At 47.5% G+C, this 14,644-nt stretch overlaps 1 protein-coding gene across 1 annotated transcript in view; it reads left to right on the top strand.

Moving 5' to 3' along the window:
• Positions 1-14,644, top strand: part of SULT2B1 (sulfotransferase family 2B member 1) — an 84,209-nt gene that overhangs the window by 13,892 nt on the left and 55,673 nt on the right. Inside the window, exon 2 of the mRNA XM_070387395.1 lies at positions 10,353-10,480. The gene's annotated coding sequence lies outside the window, so the exon portion shown is untranslated. The remainder of the gene's footprint in view (positions 1-10,352; positions 10,481-14,644) is intronic.

The following is a 14,644-nucleotide window of genomic DNA, read 5'->3' as shown; positions in this document are numbered from 1 at the left end:
AGGGAGGATGGAGCGTCGTCATAGCAACTGGCTCCCCAGTAGCATTGGCTGCCAGGAGGGAGGGGAGGGGGAGGGACAGACAGGGACCAGCGGACCCTCGTGTAGGGGGGACCCAGGGCCCACCGTGCCTGGCCCGGACGCTGCTGTGACATGCCACCAGCACGGACACGTGTGCTCCGCGCCAAGATGCAGATGTCAGACAGGCACACGCAGCCCACACATGGCTGACCCACGTCGCAGAGACCCTCACAGACAAGCACAGCACATACAAAGGTGGACAGCGCTCGGCAGACGGAGACACGTACACGTCACACACAAAGACGCAGGGATGATGGGCTGCACTAAGCACGCACAGGCAGGCCGGCCCCCGGCACAGATGCACCCGGCCACGCAGGAACGTCAGCGCATCACAAAGACCCACACATGCCACAGACAAAGTAAAGCCCCAACTCCATAGACACACACACCACAAAGATCCACGCAGACACCATGGTGACACACCAAGGCACAAAGTCACGAACACAGACATTCCACAAACAAATGGGCAACAAAGAAGACCCACAGACACACACATCACACACACAGACACAGACATCATTTGCATGGAGACACACACAAGATACACACTAACATAGACACAAGTATCCCGTGCACAAATATACACAGATACACAGCAGATACAAGGAGAGACATGCATATCACATATGCGAATACACACAAATACACAACACAGACTCAGAGATACACATCTCTCACACAGACACATTTCATTCACATGAATACAGAGACACAAGTCACATACACAGATACACATATACAAGCACAACTCACCCATGGGTATAGATGTACACTACAAAGAATATACAAAGCTACACAAATCATGTACAAAAATACACACAAATACATTACACTGATACACACATATCACATACACATATACACAGCCACGCACATTATACGTACAGAAACACACATAGGCAACACAGGCATACACACTGAACACATAGATACACAAAGATACATCACATACCTTAACACACATGGACACACACGTCACAAATGTATACAAATTTCACACAAGGTTACAAAAAACACATTACCCCAGTGTAGTCACACATTACATACACAAATACACACACACATACAGAACACATACACACACACACACACAGACACACGCATCACAAATACCCACATTTCCTATGAGTTTGCGCAACCTTTACACAACCAGAGGTGCTAGCCTCATACAGAAGATTCATGATCATAGTTTATTTAATTTATTTATTCTTAGGAGCATTAACTGCGCCAGGCATTGTTCTCAGCGCTTTACACATATTACTTTTAAATCCTGACAACTGCCCTCCGAGACACACTCTTTTATCATTCCCATCGTACAGATGAGGAAACAAGGCGAGGTGCAGACATCTGCCCCAAGGCACACAGCCGGGAAGTGGCTGAGTGGGGACTGGAACTCGGTCCCTTAGGGACACAGACAAAACAGACAAGGACGCACACATCACGTGCCAGGCCGCCGCCGTCTCGGGGTCACACTCCCCCACCCCCACCCCCGCACAGCACCCCGAGCTGCAGACACACCGGAAGCACGGGCGCCCACCCTGCGCGCGGACTTCTCTGTAGTCCCTGAGCCCCTGCGTTGCGTCCCTCTCCGCTGAGGCTGGGCCCGAGCTGCGCATCGCAGGCGCAGCCTCACTGCACACCGCGGAGGCGGCCCAGACACCCCATCCCCAGCGCGGCCCGCCCCTGCCCCCGTTCCCCAGCAGGTGTCCAGGACCGGCGGGTCCCAAACGCAGCCAGCGCAATTGGGACTGGCAACCCCAGGGGAAGGGGAGGGAGAGGGGTTCAATGAGCCCTCTTGGAGGGGGCGCTCTTTGGAGAAACTGAGGCAGGTTCATCACACCAGGAAGGGTGGGAAGGAGGGGGTGCCGGGACCAGCACTTCAGGGTGGACTGACCATATGCAGATAGAGAGTTCGGAATTGGGGGCTGGGGGATGAGGAAAGATGCAATTATCTGCCCCTGTGGCTGAAGGGCATAGACTCTTGCGGGAGCAGAGGCTTATGGGAAATGTAGTCCCATCCCTGAGGCTTACGGGAAATGGAGTTCTGGTTCCTCCAGAAGGGAGGCTCAGGTTAATGTCTTCTCCCCCCTCGCAACCTCCAATCCCAGAAGCAGAGGGTGGGTGAAGTAGTAGGAGCTGGGGCTACGCTGCCTGGATCTTTGCAAACGAGGTGGTCAGAATTCTTGAGTCCTAGGGAGCGGTACAGGCAGGATTGCAGTCCTAACTCTGGCCCTGGCTTGCTCTCAGTTCATTTATTCACTCAACGTTCATTAAACCCACTGTGCTCAGCCAGGACCTATGCCAGAATTTGCGGGTGCAACATGTAACCAGTCAAACCCATTTCCTGCCTTTGATGGGGGGGTGGGTGGATGTGTGTCAGAGGGGCTTATAGAAGGTCTGCTAGAGATTTTCAAACTATGAACAGGGAGCCATTACCAGGGGCTGACATCAAGCTTTCTGGCTGAGGCCAATTTTTTGAAAAAAAATAAATAGAATAATCTAGAACATGCAGGGGAAATACCCATGTATGAAACTTTTATTTTCTGACAGGAGGCTATAGATACAGATATAGATATAGATTCCTCCCCCCCCCACCACCATTATGGGTCACAGTAAAAGAAACAAGGGGGATTCCCAGATGGCCCAGTGGGTAAAGAATCTGCCTGCCAATGCAGGAGACGTGAGTTCAGTCCCTGGGTCGGGGAGGGACTGGAGAAGGAAATGGCAACCCAGTCCAGTATTCTTGCCTGGAAAATCCCATGGAGAGAGGAGCCTGGCAGGCTACAGTCCGTGGGGCCACAAAGAGTTGGACATGACTTAGCAACTAAGCAACACCAACGTAGCAGGCCAGGCACTGATGGTCAACCACCCTCATGGGACTCTTCCTAAGGTGGAGGCGGCCATTGGGCAGACTGTCTGACAAATAGTCACGCAACTTGTAACAGTGCTAAACGCGGTAAGGAAGAGCCTGGGAGAGAGGAGTTGTTAGGTTGGCGGAGGAGTCCGAGGAGACTTTTTTGGAAAGGTCACAGTAAAGCCCAGATCTGCGAGGGGAAGGAAAGAGGCTAGAGGAGGGCAGTGCAGAGAGTACTAGGACAGAGAGAGTGCTGGGGGTGGTGAGGCGGGGCGGCCCTTGGGGCATCAAGAAGTGCATAGGAGGCTGATGTGGCTAGATCTGAATGAGCAGGAAATGGGGGCATGAGCAATGAGTAAACTGGAGAGAGAGACTGAGCAGGGCCTGGCTACAGGGGCCAAGCCCGGTGAGCAATTTGGATTTATCAGTCAATAAACACCAGGGCAAGAGCTCTTAGCAGGGGAGGGACAGGCTCTGACCCTGGTGTTGACAGGCTTTCTCCGGCTGTGGTGTGGGGAGAGACTGACGGTGGAACCTGGAACACAGGGAGGACGTGACTTCAAAGTCCAGGTGAGAGATGGCTGCTGGCAGTGGAGGCAGAGAGGAGCAGCTCACTTCAAGACAGTAACAGGTGTCGACAAAGATGTGGAGAGGGTCCTCCCTGGTGGTCCAGTGGCTGAGACTCCGCACTTGCCATGCAGGGGGCCTGGAATCGATCCCTTTTCAGGGAACTAGATTCCACATGCCACAACTAAGACCCAATGCAGCCAAATAAATAAAATTTTTTTAAAAAAACAATGGCAACAAACAAGGATGTGGAGAAATCAAAACCGTCATACACTGCTGGTGGGAAGATTGCAGGCACTGAAACAGTCTGGCATTTCCTCAAACAGTTAAACACAGAATTACCATATGGCTCAGGAATTCCCCTTAGGTATCTCCCCAGAGAAATGGAAACACATGTCCCCACAAACATTTGCATGAGAACGTTCATAGCAGCCTTGTTCATAACAACCAAAATGTGGGAGCAACCCAAATGTCCATCAGTTGATGAATGGATCCACAAAACAGGCGACCTTCATACAGTGGAATATTATTCAGCAACCAAAAGGATTGAATCAGTGACAGATGCTACAACATGGATGAATGTTGAAAATATTATGCTGAATGAAAGAAGTCAGATAACACAAATAGCCACATACTGTAGAATTCCATTTACAGGAATTATCCAGGATAGACAAATCAGACAAAGTAGATTAGTAGTTGCCTGGGGCTGGGATGGGGGTGTGCCTAAGGAGTTTCTTTGAGTGATAAAATATTCTAAATCTGATTGTGGTGACAGTTGTACAATGTGATTAACATACTAAAATCCACTGAGCTATACAATTTATTTATTTTTTTAATTCAAATTTTTTTTGGCCACACCGCGTGACTTGTGGGATCTTCCTTTCCCCACCAGGGATTGAACCTGGGGCCTTGGCAGTATGAGAGCATGGAGTTCTAATCACTGGACTGCCAGGGAATTGCCTGAACTGTACAGTTTAAATGGCTGAATTGTACGGTATGTGAATTCTGTGTCCATAAAGTTGTTGAAAAATTGCTTTGGGAAAAAAAAAAAAGCTTCAGGCTATGTTTTGGTGGGAGACTGTATGAGTCTTGGGCATGGTGTGGGCTGAGAGGAAAGGAAGGATCTAGAAGGCCCACAAAGGTGGCTTAGCCATCTAGACAACGGGCCTTCTGTCAACACCACTTGCAGAAACTTCTCACGTTTTCCTGGTTAGTAGGAAGTGCTCAGCAAATGTCCATTGTTATTTTTATGGCAATCCTGTTGAAAGTTGAATCAGATCCATTCGCTCCTCCTTGGAGACTTTCTGTGCCTCCCATCTCACTGGGAGTAAAAGTGAAGTCCTCACTGTGGCCCCTAAGGTCCTGCTGGGACGGTCCCTCCCCTTCCATTCTCTGGATGTCTACCCCCTATTCAGTGGCTCTGGCCACCCTGGCCTCCTTCAAGCTCCTCCCATATTCTGAGCACAGTCCTACCTCAGGGCCTTTGCACTTGCTGTTTGCTCTTCCCCAAAGGCCACAGGGCTCCTTCCTCACCTCCTTTAGATCCATATTCAAATGTCACCTCCTCAGTGAGTCTGTGAAGCCTCCCTATCACCTTATGAATGACTGCACCTCCCCCGTCTCACACATGGAATCCTGCTTTTTTCTCCATCACATCACCATTATGGCACACCAGATCTTTCATTTTTTTTAAAACATAGTTATTATTTATTTATTTGGCTGCATCAGGTCTTAATCATGGCACGTGGCGGCATCATTGTGTCACACGGGATCTTTTGTTGTGGCTCACAGACTCTCCAGTTGTCGCGTGTAGGCATAATTGCTCCATGGCATGTGGGATCTTAGTTCCCTGATCAGGGATTGAACCCACGTTCCCTGCATTGCAGGGCGATTCTCAACCACTGGATCATCAAGGAAATCCCTAAATCTTTCACTTCTTTGCTTGGGTTATTGTCACCTCTCTCCCTAGAGACTCATGAGGGCAGAGACCTGCCTCTCCTGTTCCCTGCTCACTACTCAGCGCCTACTGGAGTCCCTGGCATGTGACATATGTACTGAATGAAGGAAAGAATTCAAGTTCATTTCCTTTTGATGCACTTGCTGCAGGGTTAGAGCCATGGCCCCTCCTCAGTCCCTCCAGTGTCGCCCACTTGGCACGAGAGATGCTGGCAAATAAACTCTGATCATCCGTTTGGGGAAAGAAGTGCAGGGTACTATGGGGACGCCGGAGGGCACACCGTGTGGAGCCTAGAACATTCCAAAAGAAGCTTCCAGAGAGGGTGACATTTGGGCTCAGCTGTGATGAGAGCGGGGGCGAGGCTGAGACTGGGGTGGGAAGTGGAAAAAGGAGGGCATTCCAGACTCAGGGGGATGGAGTGCACAAAAGCCTGGAGGTGTGAAACAGCTTGGGACATTCAGGAAACTTCCACCTGCCGCCCCAGCTCAGTGGCTCAGGCCGAAAACCTCCCAGTCATCACTGACTCCTGTCTTTTTCTCACACCCCCACATCTGATCTGTCAGCTGGCTCTGCTTTCAAAATATTCCCAGAGCCTGATCAACTCTCCTCACCTCTGCAAATACCATCATGATTTGCTTGGACTATTGCAGTAGCCAGCTCAACAGGCTTTCTACTTTGGCCCTCCCTGCCTCCTCTACATGTTCTTCTTGCCCAGGAAGCCTGTTAACACCTAAGTCAGCTCACATCCCTTCTCCTTGGCTCCCATCTCACTTGGAGTAAAAGCCAGATTCCTTTCCTTGGCCCAAAGGCCCTAAATAGTCTGCCCCTCAATACTTCTCACCTTTGACCCTCTTTCCCTCCCCCTCCAGCCACACTGGCCTCATTCCTATTTCTTGAATACACTATGAAAGTAGGAACCTGCCCCAGGGCCTTTGCGCTGGCTACTTTTTTCCTCTAGGGAATGCCCTAGTTAATGCCCTTGTCTCAGTCCAGCCTCTGCCCCTGTGTGGATGTCCCAGAGCAGCCTCCCCGGCCACCAGAGCTGCAGCCCCAGTTATTGCCTTCCCCAGGCCCTTAGTCCAATTCGTCTTTCTTCAGTGGGGTTAGTTCTGCCTGACATCAGGCTACAGGTTTGATTATGGAGCTCCCGAGGGCACAGTCTTTGCCTGTCTTGTTGCCAGCTCTCTCTGCAGTACCTGCACACAGAAGGCGCTGGAGGATTGTGTGTCTAGTGATTAAAGAAGTGAGACTGGAGTGGGAGGGGAGCAATGTGCAGGGGTGAGGCTGTCGAAAGTCTCCGACTGTTGAGCCGAGGAGCTGAGGGGTCTACTGGGGGAGGGGAGGGGCCTTGGAAAGAGTTATCAGGGTGGGAGGCCACCCAGCCGCCTCCTCTAGAAAACTGAAGGGCTTGAGGAGGAATATTCCATGCACCCAGGGTGCTGCCTCAGTCCTCATCCACTCACTCACTCACTCATTCATTCATTTGGCAAACAAATAGGTCTCCATGCCAGCCAACAAGTTGGCATGGGCATAAAGAAGGAGGCGGCCAGGACAGCAGTGTTTTCTTTTTTCAATCCTTGGCTGCACCGTGTGGTGTGTGGGATCTTAGTTCCCCACCAGGGATCGAACCTGTGCTCCCTGCAGTGGAAGCATGGAGTCCCAACCACTGGACTGCCAGGGAAGTCCCCAGGGATAGCAATGTTAATAACAACATTTCATTTTACTTTTGGGCTTCCCAGATGGCACTCGTGGTAAAGAACCTACCTGCCAATTCAGGGGCCATTAAGAGATATGAGTTCGATCCCTGGATTGGGAAGATCCCCTGGAGGAGGTCACGGCAGCCCACTCCAGTATTCTCCCTTGGAGAATCCCATGAACAGAGGAGCCTGGTGGGCCACGGTCAATAGGATCGCAGAAAATTGGACCCGACTTTGAAGCAACTTGGCACGCACTTTGCTTTTTAAATTTTTTTATTTTTAATTGAAGGATAATTGCTTTGCAATGTTGTGTTGGTTTCTGCCATATATCAACATGAATCAGCCACAGGTATCATATATCCCCTCCCTTTTGAACTTTCCTCTCACCTTCCACCTGCACTTCACCTTTATGTGTATTGTAATTTACCTACAGTCACATACACAGGTCTTATGAGTACAGTCTGATGGGCTTTGACAAATGAATACACTTGTGCCAGCTCAATATCCCAGTTAAGATATACACTGTTTGTGTATCCCAGGAAATTCCCTTGCACCCCTTCCCGGTCAATCCGCCATCCCCAGGAAACCCTTAGTCTGTTTTCTTTCACTGTTTATTAATGTAGCCTGTTCTAGAGCACTGAATGGAATCGTACAGTTTGTATCTTTATAGAGTTCTTCATTTGCACAGAGCAATGATTTTGAGGTGCAATCATCCTATTGAATGTATCAATAGTTCATTGATTTATTTTTCTTTTTTGGCTGCACCCTGCAGGATGTGGGATCTTAGGTCCCAGGCCAGTGATCCAACCTGGGCCCCGGGCAGTGGCAGCTCGGAGTCTTAACCATTGGACTACCAGGGAAGTCCCAATCATTGCTTTAAAAAATTTTTTTTATTTATTAATTTTCATTTTTGGTTGCACTGGTCTTCATGGCTGTGTGGGCTTTTCAGTTTTCTCTAGGAGAGTAGGGGCTAAATTCTAGCTGCGGTGCGCAGGCTTCTCATCCTGGTGGCTTCCCCTTGTTGCAGAGCGTAGGCTTTAGGATGAATGGGCTTCGGTAGTTGTGGCTCCCGGGCTCTAGAGCACAGGCTCAATAGTTGTGGCCCACGGGTTTCGTTTTTCCGCAGCATGTGAGATCTTCCCAGATCAGGGGTTGAATCCGGGTCTCCTGCTTTGGCAGGCAGATTCTTTATACCACTGAGCTAGGTCTGCCTACAGAATCTGAAGCATCAGCTCCACCATGGAGATACTGTCTGCCTATCATTTATTTATTTGTCTTTGATCATCATGTATGTAAAAGCCACAAAAATTGGAAGCTACCTTAATGTTCACCGGTAGGTTAATAAATAGGGGTGCATCTATCCCAGGAAATATTATACACCTGTTTAAAGAAATGAGAAAGAGCCATGGACTGACAGAGGAAAAGCTCTAAGATGTATTGTTGACTGAAAAAAGCAAGTTGCAGAATAATAAATACAGTGAGAGAGAACTTCCCTGGTGGTGCAGTGATTAAGACTCCATGCTTCCATTGCAGGGGACATGGGTTGATCCCTGAGTTGGGGAACTAAGATCCACATGCGCCAATAATAATGATAATAAAAATAAACAATCTCATTGACCACCAGTTGCAAGGGAGGTTGGTAATGATGCATTTTAGGTGAGCGCATTTCTGTCTCAGACAAAACTGGAGTTCTACGTACGACTAAGGAAGGAGAGAATTGATGTTGAACAATAAATCTCTGCATTTTAAGTTAAGCCCACTCAGGAAAGATCCTGAACATTGGACTCAGTTCCTTGCCCTCTGTACTCTGGGCAGAAGAGAGCCATGGGAGACTTTGAAGCAAGGTAGGCTATGTAAGGGGGCTTCCCTGGTGGCTCAGCAGTAAAGAATCTGCCTGCAATGCAGAAGCCACAGGAGACACAGTTTTGATCCCCGGGTGGGGAAGATCCACTGGAGGAGGCCATGGCAACCGACTCCAGTATTCTTGCCAGGAGAATCTCATGGACAGAGGAGCCTGGTGGGCTACCGTCCAGGCGGTTGCAAAGAGTCGGACACGACTGAAGCGACTTAGCACGCATGCACACACAGGTTATCTGGACCCCTCCCAGCAGTCACTTTTTAGAATTGCCTGGGGCCCAGGGACCCTCAAAAGATTTGGAGATAGAATTTATGGAGTCCGTGAACTTGGATAAGGAAAAGAGATCGCCTGCTTCCCTGGTGGCTCAGTGGTAAAGAATCTGCCTGCCAATGCAGGAGACACAGATTTGATCCCTGATCCGGGAAGATCCCACATTCCTTGGAGCAACTAAGCCTGTCCGCCTCAACTATTGAGACTGTGATCTAGAACCTGGGAGCCCCAACTACTGAAGCCTGGGCCCCTAGAGCCTGTGCTTCGCAACAAGAGAAGCCACTGCAATGAGAAGCCCATACACCACTACAGAGCAGGCCTAAAGTAAGCAAATGTTAGTCACTCAGGCACGCCTGACTCTTTGCGACCCCATGGACTGCAGCCCACCAGGCTCCTCTGTCCATGAGGTTTTCCAGGCAAGGATACTGGAGTAGGTTGCCATTTCCTTCTCCAGGGAATCTTCCCGACCCAGGGATCGAACCCAGGTCTCCTGCACTGCAGGCAGATTCTTTACCGACTGAGCTACAAGGAAAGCCCCAACAGAGTAGGCCTCACTCGCTGCAACTAGAGTAAAGCCCTTGCGGGATCAAAGACCCAGCATAGCCAAAAATCAATAGCAAAATAAAATTATTTTATCTTTTTTTTTTTTTTTTATTTTAAAAAAAGAAAAAGAAACTGCATCTTTCTTTTCAGTAACCTCCAACTAAAATCCAACATTTCATTCTGTTTTTGTGGCGGGTTGTATTTTCTGCAGAAAACACAGAGACAGGCCTCTGTAGACAGGCCTTCCAATTTTGTACAAAGATGGGCCTCTGTCATTGGATAGAGGCCAAGGAACTGAGTCCAGTGTTCACCATCTTTCTTGCCTGGGGGCTTAACTTAAAAAGTAAGATCTTCAAGATCTTGCCACTTCCCCATTAAAAGATGAAGTTTGTGTCTCTCTCCCTTGAGCCTGTTTGACTACCTTGCCCAATAGGGTTCAATGAAAGTGATGTTATGTGAGCTCTGGGGCTAGGTTATAAAAATGCCATGTACTTAGTTCTGCCTTGTTCTCTCTGGACAAACTCTTAGAACTCAGCGTCCATGCTGTGAGGAAGCCCACAAGTGCGTGGAGAAGGCTGCATGGGGAGGTCTTGAGGTCCCCCTACCCCGTCCCAGCTGAGCTGCTGCCCAACAGCCAGTTCCAACTTGCCAACCAGGTGAGTGAGCCATCTTGATAATGGGTTCCCCGACTCCCAGAGGAGCTGTCTCACCTGTTGCCTCATGGATCCGAGATGAGCTGTTTCCACTGAGCCCCACCCCAAATGTAGATTCAAGAGCAAAGTAAATGATTGCTATTGTTTTAAGCTACCGAGTTTTGCAGAGGTTTACTCCATATCAGTGGATAACTCATATAGTTACGAATGTAGGTGACAACCCACATTAGCAATACCTGTGTCGTATTGGCAATACCTGTAACTTTGTTTATTCTGGAATCTCTTATCCTACTGCTAGAAATCACAGCTATTTCCAAACCATACCAGAGCTGTTGCAGATGTTTGAAATATTGTTTCAATTCCACTTTGGAATTATAGAACCTACTAGTTCTTCTCCCTTAATACATTAATAAAGAAGCATGGGACTTCCCTGGAGGTCCAGTGGTTTAAGACTCCAAGCTTCCAATTCAGGGGATGTGGGTTCGATCCCTGGGCAGGAAACTAAGATCCCACATGCCAAGTGGTGAAGGGAAAATTTAAAAAGAGAGAATTCCAGAATGAGATAATGGTGGTTGAGACTCGATATTGGTCCCATAGTGCAGCAGGAAGCCCCCAAGACGGCTGCTAAAAATCCCCATTCTTGGCATTCCCACACAACTACATTACATTTATATATGTAAGTGATGGGAAATTAGAGACATAACTCCAAAAATAGTTAATGACCTAAAGGACAATAACTTTGGGGATTGTCTTTCTACTTGAAAAACCATCATTTCATACGGTATTGATTTCAGACTAGTCAACATCTAACTTAACTGGTACGGGCACTCTCAATCAGTAATAAACAGAAAGTCAAGGGATTAATAGATACACATCACCATATATAAAATGAACAATGATGACCTACTGAATAGCACAGGGAACTATATTTAATACTTTGTAATAACATATAATGGAAAAGAATGTGAAAAAGAATATATATATATATAGCTGAATTGCTTTCCTGTATATCTGAAACTAATACAACTTTGTAAATCAACTATACTTCAATTAAAAATAAAATTAGAAGGCTAAAATAATATAAATAAGCAAAATGTAATTTTGTAAGCATTTTAAATCTTAAGAATTACAGAAATAGTTATATAATAAAATCCATCAAGGAACTTCCCTGGTGGTCCAAAGGTTAAGACTCCATACTCCCAAGGCAGGGGGCACGGGTTTGATCCCTGGTCGGAGAACTAAGATCCCACACGCTGAAACAGTGTGGCTAGAAAACCAAAACCAAAAATCATCAATAATGTACTCAAAAATAAAAGTAAGTCAAAGATACGTTCCCCTGGAAGGCGTGCCTGCTTAGTTGCTTCAGTCCGACTCTTTGTGACCCTATGGACCATAGCCCACCAAGCTCCTCTGTCCCTGGGGATTCTCCAGGCAAGAATACTGGAGTGGGTTGCCATTTCCTTCTCCAGGGGATCTTCCCAACCCAGGAAATTGAACCCACGTCTCTTGCATCTGCATTGGCAGGCAGATTCTTTACCACTAGCGCCACCTGGAAAGCCCTCTTGTGGAATAGTGAACTCACTCGGTCGTGTCCGACTCTTTGCGACCCCGTGGACTGTAGCCTGCCAGGCTCCTCTGTCCATGGGATTCTCCAGGCAAGAATACTGGAGTGGGTTGCCATTAATAGGGGTTGACAAATAGCAGGCTTCTGGCCATAACCAGCCCATAATCTGTTTTTATAAGTAAAGTTTTATTGAAACACATTCTTTTATGTATTGTCTATGGCTCTTTCCTTTTTTTTTAATTGAAGTATAGTTAATTTACAATTTTTTGTAAATACATATGCATACATGTATATGAATTCTTTCTCAGATTCTTTTCCATTATAGGTTACAGATATTGCATAGGGTTCCCTGTGCTGTACAGTAGGTCTTTGTTGTTTATCTAGTTTATGTACCGTAGTGTGTATATGCTAATCTCAAACTCCTGATTTATCTCCCCTCCCCTGCCCCGTGGGTCTTCTTTCACTTCAAGATCAGAGTCAAGTGGTGCTGATACAGGCCATACGACGGCAAAGTCTAAAATATTTTTTCTGGCCTTTATAGACAGAACATTTGCCTCCCCATCCCTAGAGTGTCAGAGGATACTTAGGTGGGCTTCTTAGTGCCTAAAGCTGTACTATGGCTGCTTCCCATCACTTACGTATGTAAATGTAATATAGTTGTGTAGGAAACGCCAAGGATGGGGATTCTTAGGGGCTATCTTGGGGGCTGCCTGCTGCGATCTGGGACCAGTATCACATGGGGCGCAAATAGCTGACTATTATCCAGCCCCGTTTGTGACACTCAACCTAGCTTTCAAAGCTATGGTTGAAATGTTCCTCACCCCTGTCCCTCACCAGCCCATAACATTCCTGACCACGCCCCGGGGGACCTGCTCTGTTCCCCGTGACCTTGATGACCTTTCTGCATCCATCTGGTTGTCCTCAGGTCACCTTCTGGCTTTGGGCTTGTGTGTCTGCATATCTGCTATTAATTTAAATGAGACAGAGTCTACCTTCCGAAGGCAGAGAATGAAAAGTTGCGGGTTTTAGCATATAGGGACAAGAATGCATGCCTACAATGCTCTGTTGGTTTGATGAAGGCATCTCATCAAGGATGCCTTTCAGGAATTCAGAGCTGGCGGTTAAAACGAGATTAGCAGAGAGGAGAATTCAAGGAGCATGATTACATTGCAGATTGGGGCCGCAGGGCACAAGGGCCCGGTTTTGGTTTTGTTTAAGTCTGGTGCTGGATAATTGGTGCATATACGTAGAATTAATTCATGAAGCTGTTCACTTCTGAAATATGTTCTCTTATACGTATGCACTTGGCTGATGTTGTTGTTCGGGTGCCAAGTCGTGTCTGACTCTTTTCGACCCCGTGGACTGCAGCATGCCAGGCTCCTCTGTCCTCTACTAACTCAGGTCCATGGAATTGGACATGTTTATATTGATAGTCCAATATAAACTTTAAAAAAATTCGATTGTCAAGGAGACAAATTATCCAAGAACTCCTTAGTGTCTCAAGCTTTTTCGATTGAGTGTCTTTAGACACTGTGCCACCGAGGCTGTGTGGCTCTGGGCAAGTTACTTAACCTCTTTGACCCGTAATTTGTGCATGTGTAAAAGGAAGGTAATGCTTATCGAGCAACATTGCCTGAGATAACCAGAGGCAGCCTGAGTCACTGTCACAGAGGATGTTGAAGACATATCACTGCTGCGTTTGTCACGTGTTGTGCTTAGCCATTCAGTCCTGTCTGACTTTGTGCGACCTCATGGGCTGTAGCCCGCCAGGCTCCTCTGTCCATGGGGATTCTCCATGGCCCTAATACTGGAATGGGTTGCCATGCCCTCCTCCGGGATCTTCCCAACCCAGGGATCGAACCCAGGTCTCCCGAATTGCAAGTAGATGGATACTTTACCATCTGAGCCACCAGGGAAGCCCATAGGTTTTGTCATAGTTGTGATAAATGGATAAAGATATGGAAAATGCAGAACTGCCATGCCAATAAATGGATAAGTCACAAGGCAGAACTACAACGGATTCCCAACCTGTGGGAAAGCTTTTACCCTCCTTCTTTAAAACAAAAAAAAAGTATTTATTTATTTGTCTTCACTGGGTCTTACTTGTAGCACATGGGATCTTTAGTCGAGGCATATGGGATCTAGTTCCCTGACCAGGAATCGAACCCAGGCCCTCTGCAATGGGAGAGAGGAGTCTTAGACACTGGACCACCAGGGAAATCCCTTTACCCTCCTTCTTGACTCTTTTAATAGTACGTTTTGCTTTCTGAAATGATCTATCCCTTTATTAATTGACTTGTTTACTCTCTCCTGGAATGAGCCCATTTTGTTCATTACTGCATCTCCAGCGCCCAGAACTATGCCAGCCATAGTAGCAGGTGGTCAATAAATGTTTAGTGACTCAGTGAATGAATACAGAAATGACAGTGAGACTCAGTTTTTCACTGACCAAGAGGAAAACTCTAATAAATTTGATAACATTCCATAGGGAGGATGTGTAACACAAACTCTACCGTATCATCCATTTTGTAAACGAGTGGAAGTTGTTTGCCTTTCCAGAAACTGACTTGGCACTCTTACCCAGTAATTCTGTTTCCGGGACT

The sequence above is a fragment of the Bos mutus genome, chromosome 18 (genome assembly GCF_027580195.1).
Source record: "Bos mutus isolate GX-2022 chromosome 18, NWIPB_WYAK_1.1, whole genome shotgun sequence".
NCBI lineage: Eukaryota > Metazoa > Chordata > Mammalia > Artiodactyla > Bovidae > Bos > Bos mutus.
This window is presented reverse-complemented; position numbering and strand designations above follow the sequence as displayed.